This window comes from Caloenas nicobarica, chromosome 1, assembly GCF_036013445.1.
Source record: "Caloenas nicobarica isolate bCalNic1 chromosome 1, bCalNic1.hap1, whole genome shotgun sequence".
NCBI lineage: Eukaryota > Metazoa > Chordata > Aves > Columbiformes > Columbidae > Caloenas > Caloenas nicobarica.
The window spans coordinates 182,602,447-182,614,926 of record NC_088245.1 but is presented as its reverse complement, the minus strand read 5'-3'; the positions used below and the strand labels follow the sequence as shown (position 1 = coordinate 182,614,926).

General features: G+C 40.8%; 1 long non-coding RNA gene across 1 annotated transcript; it reads right to left on the bottom strand.

The window, feature by feature from the left end:
- Positions 1–1,017: 1,017 nt before the first annotated feature.
- On the bottom strand, positions 1,018–10,984 carry LOC135984462 (uncharacterized). The gene is made up of 3 exons (XR_010605634.1): positions 10,845–10,984; positions 9,997–10,074; positions 1,018–1,255 (listed from the first exon to the last, which is right to left on the bottom strand). It is a non-coding gene; the product is annotated as an uncharacterized LOC135984462 (long non-coding RNA).
- Positions 10,985–12,480: the final 1,496 nt, after the last annotated feature.

The following is a 12,480-nucleotide window of genomic DNA, read 5'->3' as shown; positions in this document are numbered from 1 at the left end:
TGGGGAACGACCTGTCAGAGAGCAGTGTAGGGGAAAGGGAGCTGGGGGTCCTGGTGGACAGCAGGATGACCATGAGCCAGCACTGGGCCCTTGTGGCCAGGAAGGCCAATGGCATCCTGGGGTGGATTAGAAGGGGGGTGGTTAGTAGGTCGAGAGAGGTTCTCCTTCCCCTCTACTCTGCCCTGGTGAGACCTCATCTGGAATATTGTGTCCAGTTCTGGGCCTCTCAGTTCAAGAAGGACAGGGAGCTGCTGGAGAGAGTCCAGCGCAGGGCCACGAAGATGATGAAGGGAGTGGAGCATCTCCCGTATGAGGAAAGGCTGAGGGAGCTGGGTCTCTTTAGCTTGGAGAAGAGGAGATTGAGGGGTGACCTCATTAATGTTTATAAATATGTAAAGGGTGAGTGTCATGAGGATGGAGCCAGGCTCTTCTCGGTGATAACCAATGATAGCACAAGGGGCAATGGGTACAAACTGGAACACAGGAGGTTCCATTTAAATTTGAGGAGAAACTTCTTCTCAGTGAGGGTGCCAGAGCACTGGAACAGGCTGCCCAGGGAGGTTGTGGAGTCTCCTTCTCTGGAGACATTCAAAACCCGCCTGGACGCCTTCTGTGTAACCTCATCTGGGTGTTCCTGCTCCAGCGGGGGAACTGGACTAGATGATCTTTTGAGGTCCCTTCCAATTCCTGACATTCTGTGAAGTCACCCCGGGAGCATGAGGTCGGGTGGTTGCGATGACTTTTGACTGTGCTCACGCTTCGTGTTGGGACTTTTCCCTGTGCCTGGCACGGTAGTTCCAACCTTTGGAAAGGCTTCGGGAAGTTGTGTGCTAAGCTCCCAGGCATGCTGGGGAGTAGATTTGTGAGGCGGGTCCTTCCTGCCTAGTCAGTTTGAAAGGGAGGCCTGACTTCTGGTTGATTGTGAAAACATCTCATTCCAGGTATGTTATCCAGCTGGCTGGCTCAGCAGAGTAGATGGGTTAGAGGCTGGAGTCTGTTTTTAGTCAGATGAAGTGCAGACAGGAGACTGTCAAACCCTGTCTGAAACTCCTTTGACATTCCTCCTTTTTAAACTAGCTGCTTCCAGGTTTCGCTGTGCATCAGGTGTGCTATTTACCACGTAGCACACTTACATGTGTATTTAAGTGTACACGCTGTTGGGACCTGGGGTTTCTTTCAATTTGCATGGGAACAGTAGTCTCATGTAGCTTCCCAACAGTACTCCATTTCAGCAGCAGTTCCTTCAGACGCTAACCTGACAACAAGAAGGAGGACACAAAGGAAGTGTGATGGATAGTCCAATGTCAGCTGAGAACTCTGTCCCTCACCAAAAGAGAGACTCCCAGAATCCAGACACATCTTTCTGAGACTCAGCGTATGAGAGTGAAGCTCAGGAGGAGGAACAACAATATAACCAGAGTTCCCTTGTGACTGCAGGCACACGCAAGGCAGTGAGTGGTTGCAACAGCTTCTGGAAGACAGAAAAGAGCCCCAAAAGCTGAATTCAGCAAGAATCCAAAACTTAGTTTACCATAGGAGAGGGTAGGGAAGAAAAAAAATTTTAAAAATCATAAAAATATGCTAGCTGTGTAGTTTTTTTCAGTACTGGGGGATTTCAAAGTCTAACCTGCCCACTTTGCAGAGAGAAAGACAGACAAAACGGAGAGAAACTACCCTGGCTTTCTTCTAAGTTGAATTTTTCTTCTGGGTACCACCTGAGCTGTGTAAAAAGGATATGGGAATTTTTTCTACTATTTTCTGGATAATTCCTGCTTCTGCCTAGCTTCTGCTTTTACTTAAGCTGTGGCTTTTATTTCTCCTTAGTACTTGATCATAGGCTGTTTCTGGGCTGTGTAATCATTTTAGACGTTCTAGAAGTCAGAGGATGCATATTCACTCATTTGCCAACAGGCAGAGAAACTACATTCTAATTTATCCTAAAAAATAATAAACTGTGCAATGAAGCCCACAAACCATGCACAGACTAGGTAGATAAAAGAAAGGATTACTTATTCTGAAGTATGTCACAGTGTTAGCTAAGTGTGACAAATAAAAGGTTTCTCTTATTCCCAGGGACTGCAGTTCCCTATGGGATGGGGGGAAAGTAAAAGAATGGTAGAATCAAATTTAACTCAAGTTAGTCATCATTTCAGTGCCCACTGAGACCAGCCTGGCTTGGAAATACACTGTCATTTGAGTAAAGAAATTTTAACAGTTTTGCACTTCTTTGGTTAACCAAAAAAATACCGCATTTTGACCAACTCCTTCTTTCAAAATACTTCTCAGTTTTTGTAAAAAACAAAAAATGCTCTAAGAGGGTTTTGTTGTTTTTCATGTATCAAGACTTACAGTAAGTGAAAAATTTCCAAAACAAAATAGATCTGGAAACAATGTAAACATGAGAAAGCATGCTTTAAAGATAAATTTAAGCCTTTTATTCCCTTTGTTTTATAATTCCCCTTAGACCATTCAGAATAATGAGTTCCTATGGCTCCCTGCCAAAACCTTGAAAAAAATCAAGATTTACTCTCATCAGGAAACTATGAAACATAACACACAGCACGCCATTGTTTGTCAGAAAAAAATGGGGGTTTATGTAATAATAAAAATGGGGATAGCTTTGAAATAGTGATTTATAAATATTTTTTTACAATTGGTTTAAATACTGCCTATGTAAAAGCACAGGAAACTTGGCCAGTCAACCAACACTTCTCAACATTTATATTCATTACGAAGGGCTAGAGTATTGGTTTCTGGGTTCTGGTATTTTGTGTCCTGTTCAGTTTTATGTTTTTTCAGGGCAGGGCCTGGCCAGTCAGAGCCCGTCTCACCACCCCCAGCCAGGGAGCAGCGCAAGCCGGGGACAGGCCCAGCTGGGAGCATCGGGCACCTGTGGGGACAGAGACAGGGACAGGTCAAGGCCAGGCTGGGACATCACTCCATGTGTGGGAGTCAGGATTGGGTCTGCTGAGAGGAACCAGCATTAGGCGAAGCTGGCTGGGCAGGGCCACGCACCTGTAGTATTTTCTGCCTGCTCTTTCAGTGTGAAAAATGGGCATCTTGGGATTCTTTTTGTCAGAACTACTGTCATGTCCCTGGTAGTAACCTGAGTCACTGTCTGCACCTGTCTTTTAAGCTTGATATTTTCAGGATCACTGGCTTGGAGCAACTTGTTGAAAGAAAATCTCAGGCTGACTTGTTTGGCATCTCTCTAAGGTACTAAATGCCAGTTCTGTAAAAGGACATTAAGAACTAGTCTGTGACTTTATATCCATTTTTCATCCATTTTCTCTCTAGTCTCTTACTTAGATATTTTCCTTTGTACATGAAAGCTACACAGTTGCATACTTGTGTCAGTGTTGTGGGTTTGGTCTTGTTTTGTTTTTATGATACTGCCTCTGAAAAATGTCCCTCTGTAATCAAAACTTTATTAAGTTCAGGCAAGACTTTAAATTACAACAAATAACACTGATGTAATTTATAATAATACGGGTTGCCTTCTCAAAGGCAGATAGGTAATTTATAGTCTTTATATTCCTGCCTTTAGCAGGAGGCATAGCATACGCTTCTTGTTTCAAAAGCTGGGTAAGCCTTTCCATTGATCCCCTTGCAGCAAGCTGGTAAGGATCTGCTGTGCTTGAAACAATTTCTGCCCACCCCCCCCAAAATCTAGAGCTCATAATGTAATAATTTCTTTAACGACTATTAGTGGCTTATCTGTTTATATAATAACAAACCCTTCTGCTCCCCAGCCCAGCTATCTGTTTCTATGTCTGCACCGCTGCTGGACTGTGCCAGAATGAACATTCGTGAAATTAAGCAGTAAATGAGAATGAACTGAGAAGACCAGAAAACAACCTGCTTTCCTTCCTTTTTGCTGATCCAGTTTGCCAACATAATAAATGTGTCAGCATGACACTGGGGATAGCGCAGTGACAACCGACAATGGAAACAGCCTAAATTGGCTCCTTCTGCCACCGAGAGCATACCCGTGTGTTGACTTGCATCGCCATTTAGACCCTGCTCAGTGTCTTCTTGAAAACACTCTTGACACACCTACCAACTACAAAACTGGAACTCTTCACGTGACCGCACAAGTTCATTAGTCATCTTGTCATTAATCTTTGGCCTGGGCTGGACCATGGTGTTTGTCTCTGACAAGGATTTGGTTTATGGTGTCATGGTGTAATGTGATGGCATTTTCTGGTTTGTTTTCACTGCATGTTTCAGAAATCTATTGTTTCCAGTGACCTGTTTGAGAAGTCATTTTTATTTGCATTTATTTGTATATTGACTCCATTTTTCAACAGTGAAAACGTAATCATCTTTATATGTATAAATATGTTGCAGCTATTACTTTTCTTTCCCAGAAGCTTGATCTGTAACCTATGTAAGTCGTCATCCAAAACAGGATGCATAAAGTGTGTAATCCACAGACTGTATACTGAATTTATCCCTCAGGTGGCCAGTTATGTCCTGCTGATGGATAAGTTCTCAGAGCCAATTTACTAGGCTTTTTAATGCAAAATGGAAAGTGTCACAAACGAACCTTATGAAAAGATGCATTGTACTGCATAGGGATGGTTTCAGATGCGATGAGGTTCTTACCCAAAGCCTTGGAAGGCTCTCTGGATTCACATCCTTTCTGTGCATTGTGTTTATTTAGAGGATGCGATAACACCGTCACTATGTTACACAGGAGTGTACAATAATAAGTGGAGCTGGCTGGGAAGCAAAATTTTTATTCTACAGGAAATTCCAGCTTGTCAATATTTTGTTTCATCGAGTGCTGGAACAAAACACATTGGCTCTGCAGCCTTTCTGGCAAAAAATGGGACAATCTATTTCTTTGCCAGCTGACAAGTCTGGGGAGCCAAGAAAGCAACTGAGCAGTCGGCATATTGCCAGGGAGCTAAATAGCCGGTCAGCTGAGCTACAGGGAGCAGCCAGCTTGGTTGGATTTCTGGCCAGCGGCCACAACCAGATCGTGGCTTAAGCTTCTGTAGCAAGTTATAATGGAACCAGGACAATCCCAGCGGTTCCAATGCCAATCTGTTCAATTAGGAAGTGTTCAAACACCCTCTCAATAACTGGCTACTGTCAGAAAAGAGAAAAGAATGTAACTCTAATGCACTTCGGATTCCTGATGGATTTCTTCAGTTTCTGCCTTGTGATTTACGCACACATTTATTGCTAGAATGAGCTGATTAAATCAATGAATTTTTTCTTAAGGATCAGAGATGATACTCAAGCCCATGAGGGAGTTTTCAGGGTGTCTGTCACTGATAGTTTTGCGATTATTGTTGTTTAAACAGTATTGCCCGCCAACAATACCTAATAGTATCTGCTTGTGTATGTCTGCTAACCAGCCAGTACAGTTACTGTAGACAGTACACTATGAGATAGAAATAAACTCTTCTGTCTGATTTCAGATAACACACAGTCTCTTTGTCTTCAGTCTGTATTCGTTAATGAATTTAAGTCAGGATAAACTTGCCAAAAATGCAGTAATGAGGCAAATATATCTTCTGAACTAGGTAAAATATACTGATCTTTACTGGGTACTCGGTAATGTTGAGGTCAGCACCAATACAGAGCGCGCCCTTCTTTGTGAGAACTAGCTGTGCTCAAGTGCTAGGTTTGCTGAATGTAACCTTAGGTATTATTGCAGAACTCTGGCATTGTTCTAGTTATCTTTCCCTTTTGGTGTTTTTTGGAAAAGATATCGGACAAGTTCGTAAACGGAATTGCATCTTTGTGTTCCTGCAGTTTATGGTTACGGTATTGTCATAAAAGGTATCAGCTGCTTTTTTCAAATGTTTAGGTAATTTCTGTTGCAGGGTAAATCTCATAGTGTCATAAATCTGCAGATACTGTACACTCTGTACACTTCTCTCATTTGTTAGCAGCCAGTTGCTGCATATACTTCCTGTTTAAAGCCCAGAGATGTCATATACCATCATTACTTCAACTGCGGTAACTCCAGGGAACAATGAATTCCCTTGCAAATGCTTAGTGGTAATTAAATTTTCTGCAACTTCATCTGTTTAAGTAGTCTCTAATACTCCTGCTGTGAAATCAGAGGAACAACAGATGCTTTACTGAGCTACGTTTCAAATCTTGTTCCTGCCGCATGTAAATAAACCTCTTATTTTCTCTCTCAAATCAAATTCAAGTACTGCAGAGATGGTACAGCAGTCTTAGTGAATCCCATCTTCTAACCATTTGGATTCCAAATGAATTTTGTGGCAGTTGCTTTGCTTTTCATTGACTTTTATATTTTCTATGCATGGCCCAGTTTATTGCTGTTTTTACAGAGCTTACTCTTGACCTGGAAACTGTTTGCACTGTGAGTCTTTTCCTACAATGAAAATACTTTAACGTACTGTTCATGCTGTGCTTTCTTCTTCATTTCTGGTGGATTTGTTATACAGTTTGCTGTGCAGTGCTGCAATGTATCTTAAGGTGTGCTCTTCATCTCAGGTGCAATAACTTGAGCATGTGTTTAAGGTTTCAGTCAGTCTTAATCAATGTCTGTTTGGATTGCCTGGGTTTATGTTCCACACACAAGTAACTGCTGCCATGTGTCATTTAAGTCTCTCTGATTCTTAATTTCCTCAGTGTTGCCACATACTCAGAGATTATTTCATTTCCTCCCTGATTCAGTATCTGAAAGAAATGCTCTTTAAACACGAGTGCATTTTAATCAAAGTGTTATTGTCTTTTCCATCAAAATATTGAAGGGAAACTACCAAATCCTTACAAGTGCTTGGTGACACCTTTTCAGCAATAATAGGAGTATTCATAGCTTCTCCCAAACATCATTTTCAGTTCTCTCTCAAAAAAAAAAAAAAAAAACAACCTAGGAGTGACAAGGAATCAGTCACCTAAGACAAGCTGGGAGTGCCTCACTCCTCCATCCACGTGGTTGTATAAAAGTTCATTGTCTTACAAAGAACCCCAAAAAGCCTTGTATCATAGAGAGGGAATTATTACCTTGGGAGGCTGGCATTGTGAAAAATGGACACTGTAACCTGCCCTTCGAGGACCTCTTTGCAAATTACTCTTTGAAGGTGGAAAATGTTGGCCAAAATGAAACAAATCATAGAAATGCCTGAAAGAAAGGCTGTGAGTCTTTCCCTACTGCTGTAAGATTTCTGACTGACTGTTTCTGAGCTACCTTTGCCGAAGGGTATTTCGTTTTCCCAATTAATTTTTTTCCAGGAAAAAGCTCAGAAGAGTTACATTTACATGGCCTGTTGAGAACCAAATAAGTTAAATTTTTCAGTTGTCACTGAAGATGATCAGAGCAGAAATGTAGAGTGTAAACTATGTCTGAAATGTCTTTCCAGAATACTTCTTGTTTAGCTGAACGATCGGGAGTGATGGCTACCCCGTGTACCCCTGGTGTGTGGTGTACAGCATCTGGAATCTGTTGGGCCAGTAATAGAATGGGCAGGGTAATGATAAAACCACGCCTGAGTCTAAATAAGAATGATTTTTAAAAATTCTGCTTCTGGAGGTATGTGGATAATGATCACAGTAATGTCTTTAATATTCTGTCGTTAAGTCAGGGTGCAGATTGAAAAAAAGCAAGCGTGGCACTTTCTGGAAGAAGTAGCTCCATGATTTTGCTTTGAGCAGTAAGACAGCACGTGAGCAGAATGTAGCTTCTAAGAACAAGTCTTCCTATTTCTTTGTTGCAAAAACGTGACACACAGAAAATACAGTACCTGTTGGCAGAGCAACACAAATGTTCTACACTATTAACAATAGTTATAGCTCCCTCGATTATGACAGTAAATTGAATTTTTCAAGAGTCAAATGTAGCTTAAAATTATACATCTTGGTAAGACCATGTATTACTGGGTACTTTAGACCGTGTACCAATTATCTATTAGTTATTCTTTTAATTAAGAAAAATAAATTTTAAGTTTGTTGAAAGTCTCTTCTTTGTGGCCACTGATGCCTTAAAGCCATGGAAATATATGTATTAAAAACCTAAAACATTTTTCAGTGCTGAAAAGGGAATAATCCATTGTCTGCTTGCTCAGTTTTAAGAAACTGCATGAGAAATATTTGAAAATGTAATAAAGTACATTAAAATTGTTTGGATAATTTGTCATAAATTAAAACTGATAAGACACAGTGCTATCTATAAATGAACGGAAAATGAGAATTTATATTTGCTTTCAGATAATTGCCCAGGTCACATGCTGCGCAATAAAGCAGATGTGCTATAGATAAGTCAGAATTTGATCCTGAAAGCTGTATTGTAAAAGTTAGATTACATTTTTTTTTCCTTATCTGCCAGCAAAGTTTCCAGAATTACCAGCAGCTTTTCATTTCATCAGCTTTGAATACATGGAAATGTCGAGGCCTGTCCCTGCAAGATGGTTATCTTGAGAGATTGCGGTCAAAAGGTTCCTTAAGTGTTTTCCTGCTACTAAAAGTTAGGTAAGGATTTTCTGTTCTTTAGGGGCAGTGAAGATGTGGAACTGGAAAGAAAATAGTGGCTGAAGCCTCTATAATAGTCATATTTCTTTACTTTCTGCTAAAAAGTTTATGATAGTCATAAGTGTAGGACCGTCTCATCCTTTATGAGCTGAAGTTAATAGTATAATAAAGGCACTGAAGGGTAAGTTACAATAATGTACTGATGATGGATTCTTTAGTAATATACCCTTTAAAACACATCATACCAACGGAGAAAAATGGAAGTGGATTTCATTTCCCCTACAAGCCTTACTTTACCATTTTTATATCAGGAAACTAAGTTACATTAATCTGATTTAGCTCATTCATCAGCAAAATTTTGTTGATTTTTCAGGGCATTGAAAGCATTTTTTTTCCAATGGTTGAAAACTGTTATGAATGGTTTGTGTGGTGGAGAACTTCAGGGTTTCAGAAGAATCACTGTGGAGTTTGCATGCAGCTTTTGTTAGGAAATAGTGTAATGCTTTGTTTTTCGATCCTATTTCTCTCAGGCTCTGGCAAGGCAGGTTTGGCTGAAGGGACGCGTTCTTCTCCTGCCTCCTTCATCATCCATGGAGGGGGAACCCTTTGGAGCTTTGCAGCTTTGAATGGCTGGCTTTCCTTATTGCAAAAAATAGAGGGTTTTTTATGAGGCACAAAAGTCCACTCCTGATACTCCTGATAGCTAGTGTGCCATGGGGGAAGAGCCTAAACCTGAGGAATGGGAAATGTGCCACGATCTAGATTGTAGCCTCTTTTTTGTTGTTGTTTTTTAATTCAAGGCATTTATTTTGTCCCCTTCTGTCTCAGGTGTGCAGGGAGAGGATAATTTTCTATGTAAGTGCACTTGAAAAGACTGCAGAAACCTGATATATATTGATGGTGTTAAGGCAGATTTTCCAAGTTTCAGGTGCTGCTAAGTTTTAAGATATGATTAAAAAACTGAGATTAATATTTATAGTTTAAATAATTAATTGGGACTCAGCGTGGCTAAATGGCATTTCTGAGGGCAGTATATATGCGCATGTGAGAGAAAAATACACGCTGTGCTAGGAAGAGTCTCTCATTTGCGTTAAAATAAAATAATGTGGGTATTTCCCAGCTGTGTGCTGGAAGGATAACGATGCACACTGCAGGTGAAGGAGGCTTGTCACATTATTGACTGAGGAAGAGAGTACCATATAGACCATTGCGGTCCCTCAGTCTTCAGAAGCATCCGCGAGAAGTCAGAAAGTAAATTTACAGAAAACGAACTTACAGAAAGTGAACTTAAAGCTACTGTGCACTGCGCCCTCCTCCCTCTGTGCTCCAAAGCGCTTCAAAAAGTCTCCACACACAGTGATCTAGGGCAATCCTGAGGTGGTGGTGTACAGATCTTTCTAAAGCACATCTTGATTCATTGGAAAGAAAAACCTAATTTAAAAATACTAATGTACTGCTAAAGGACTACTGGATCTTTTTGGACTATATTCATTATATGAAAAACTCTCCAACATTTATCTGAAGTGTGGTCATGCTCACCTCTCTTTTCATTCAACAGCCTTTTACCATGGATGATACGGAGCTAATGCGAGATGATCCTCAGTCAAAAGTAAAGTTCTGCCAAGAGGACAAAGCATTTAGGGGCATGATTACAGATATTTTGTCCATCTTTGTAGTATTTTCACCAGTCCCCAACTATGTAGTCAGTTGGACATAATAGATCTCCTTTGAAATATTGGACAAGAAGCTGCACAAAACACACATGCAGTAGTAGGTAGTACAGTTAGCCACATTTCTCTTGAAGCATGCGAAGTTTGCTTTAAAATGCAGAGACTTTCTGTAATTTTCTGAAATTTGTGGCCGAAAGAAGCTCATTTAGACCTCTTATTCTATTACATTTCCTACCACCATAGAGATGTCAACATTTCCATGCCAGATCCAACAGTCCAGCCCATTTTCTGTCTCCGTAGTTAACAAAAGATGTGCTACATGAAGGTGCATGTTATTCAATGAAAACCAAATACAGAAAACATTTATTTATAACTTCTGACACTTAATGATTTTCTCAAGATTTACAGTCTGAGAGACACGATTTCTACAAATGTTCTTGTTAGGGATACAGATCTGATCTTCTAGCTAGTGTTAAATTTCCTGGTTTTTAAATGAAAGTTCTGCACTCCTCTACAAGCAGATTAGAATGAGAAATTACTGGTTTTTCACTTTAAATGAAAGGTTAAACCCATGCGGAAAAAAAAAAAAAAAAAGAAAGACAATGTAAAATACATTGGCATCCATGCAGGGCTGAATTAAATACGTGATACAATATACAGGGCTGAATAGCTCAGTGTTTACAGTTCTTACATATGCACAAAAAGCCCCAAACTCACCTCTCACTTGAAATCACCAAGAGATTTATCCAATTCTTCTGATGCAAAATTCAGACAGGATTGACCATCACCAGAGTTTATACCCACCATGAAAAGTGCCACAGGATCTTTAGTGACCACAAATAGTTGGGTCTTCTCCTTCTGTCTCACTGGGAGGAGGAAGGAAAGCTCCAGCAAAATGCTGGGATAAAGTATCTTCCTGGGACACTGGTTACGTGTCAAATCAGCTACAGGATTAGTAACATCATTCCAAGCTGTGCTTTTCAGCTTTCTTTGGAGATGTCACATTCCGGTATGGAAACTACTTAGCTCATGGGTTTTTAATAGCACTTTTAAAGGACTGAGGCTTTTTCTCTCCTCTTAACAGTGCTTTGGTATCATTTTGGAGAAGTTGTCAGTGTTTCTACTTTAATTCTGTTATTCTCTGGAGAACCTGAGCACACAGTTTCTGCCAGCTTGCCGGTGGTGGAAGGGTAATATCGTGCTCTCTTTCGCTTTTGTCATTCCTCTCTTCTCCCAGCACCACCTCCTCCTCAAGCCAGTCCTGGTGCTGGATCCTTCTGTCCCTTGATTTAGTTCATTAACCCAGCAGATCCCTACCACGTCGTCGTGTTGGTCGTGGACTCTTCTTGCCCATGTTAGGGAGTTACACTGGTTGGCAGAGAGGTCTGACAAAAACCAGTGCTGGAGCTAAGTCAGTAGCAGAGAGCAAGACACAGAACAGGCGTGTGAAATCACGACCTGGAATTTCTGTCCTTTCGAGTCGCACTATAGCATAACTCATAGCATGTCTGGAAAAGCAGGTGAGCAGCTCCCTGGTTTGAAGGGAGCGCAGATGAGGGAGCAAACCAGGCTGTTTGCAGTAGGTTTCTCACTGAGATGGAGCTCTGCAAGCACTAGATGGCCTGCTTTTAAAGGGAATGAGAAATCCCATCCGTTTGTGTGCAAGAGAGGATTAAAAAGTACGATTTACACAAATTATGCATCTGCTTTATAAATCATGCTATTCTGTGGCGAATTCAGGGAATACCAGTTTATTATGGTGCCATGGAATCACAGAAGATTTTACTCACTTCATAAATATTAGAAGTGATTGGTCAGATTGTTTAGATGTAGGATCAAGTTAATAAATGAAAACTGTATACAGGCTCTTGCTGTACTTTTGTTTAAACTTCTTCCACAGTGATGTAGTTGAGTTACTTCATACTTGCTGACAGATGCAGTTACTGCAGCTCAGCTGATGTGGTATCCTGTGACCTGATCATGAGTATGAGCCATTGGAGACTATATTTTCAACCCAACAAGCAGCAATGGCAGCAGTTAAGGATTAATTCTGCATACCGAATATCATCTCTGTTTTGAAAGTGCATTTCTACATCCCCATACCCAGTCCAGTAAAAAGACTCAACACGTCTGTAAAATGACAGTCATATGCTTGAAGGAAGAGACACCACCAGTGTTGGTGTTGGATGCCCTCAAAGACACTGAGGGCCAAGAGAGAATGGAAGGTAAGAGATGTAGCTGCCCTGCAAAGTGTGGTGTTATCAGCAGGCATTTTGCTCCAGTTTTATATTTGACTATGAAAAGAGGAGGGCAAGAGAAAAAGTAAAGACAGGACTCAAAAGCGAAACTGCAT